Consider the following 1,599-nt stretch of genomic DNA (forward strand, 5'->3'; position numbering starts at 1 on the left):
AGATGGATTGGCCAGGTGGCAGCATTGATGGACTAAAGTGTGGCATCAGTAGTGAGGTTGGCCCAGGATCGGACCTTGTGTCGTTCTGCTGTGCATGGAGTCGCTATGAGTCGGTTCTGACTCGATGGCACCTGACAACAACAACAACAAGCATTTGTTAAGGAAACTGCCAGAGAACAAAGTTCAGCTAACCAAAAAGTGACTATAGAAATTACTGCAAGAATACTGATTTTGAGCATTGAATGTATTTGACTGTAGAATTATATCTAAAAATAAATATAGAGGTTAGAGGGACAGAATAAAGTTTGTAATTTAATGATCTAACAAGAGCTAAAATAGCTAACAAAATTAGGAGAGCACATTAGAAAGAAATTGTTACCTTTAGTAAAAAATAAAAAATGTGTTGCCATGAATTGATTCCATCTCATAATGACCCTACATCAAATTTTTGGGTTTGTTTCTAAATCAATATCCAGGACAGTGGATAACATTTAAACCTGAGATATCAGATAAAAGAAGTATAAGCATATTTAAGAATACAAAAACATGACAAGGAAGAAAATGGTGTTACCTAATAACAGGTAGTAAATAATTGGCGAAGAAAAAAAAATATGCTTCTTTTCATATCATAACAGAGAAATAGTAGTCTAAAGACATCGAGACAAACAACCAAGGTTATTACATGTAGCCCCCGACTTACATCATGTTCCTGTTTGGTGACTCTGTCGTCAGTTCTGACATAAATTGAATACCTCTTTATTTAGTTTCCATTATTATTGTCTTTTATGATGACTATGTTCGTAAATACTATATTTGTCTTTGAACATCTGAGTATATTAAAATGATACCATCAGCAAATTATTGCATCAGTGTTTGTAGTACATATTATGCACAAAACACAGATGGTCATAATTGTGGTTCATGGTAAAATAGAACACAGTTAAAAAGAATTATGATACATTATTATAAATGTAACTAAGATAACTGGACAATTTGTAAGGAAGTTGTTAAATGGGGATCTAACTTGCTGTGTAAACTTTCCTCAAAAACTCAGTCAAATATTATTTTGTTTTAGAGTTCTTAGTTGCACACAGGATAAAAAAGTTATTTAAAAATTTGATAATGTAAGGATAGGCAAAAAGGGTGTAAAGTAAACATAGCTAAAGAAATTAAGAGTTAAGTTCTTAATATCAAAAACAATGAAATCCAGGACCAAAACTCATTAATGGAGACAAAAAGACTTTGGCCATAATGAATTCATGCAATCATGTATAAATAATAGTGATAACTTTTATGAAACTCAAATTATTTGAGAGGTACAAAAAGAAGTAAATATACCAATAAGGATCCTTGGCACACAGGGGTAAGCATTGGGCTGCTAACTGCAAGTTTGGTAGTTGGAACCCACAAACTACTGTGGGAGAGCAAAATGAGGCTGTTTGCTCCTGTAAAAATTGACAATCTCGGAAACCCTATGTTGTTGTTGTTAAGTGCCATCCAGTCAGTTGACTCATAGTGAGCCTATATAGGGTTTCCAAGGAGCTGTTGCTGAGTTTGAACCACTGACCTTGTCGTTCAAACAGACCTTGCGGTCAAATG

Source organism: Chrysochloris asiatica, unplaced genomic scaffold (genome assembly GCF_000296735.1).
Source record: "Chrysochloris asiatica unplaced genomic scaffold, ChrAsi1.0 scaffold00027, whole genome shotgun sequence".
Taxonomy (NCBI): domain Eukaryota; kingdom Metazoa; phylum Chordata; class Mammalia; order Afrosoricida; family Chrysochloridae; genus Chrysochloris; species Chrysochloris asiatica.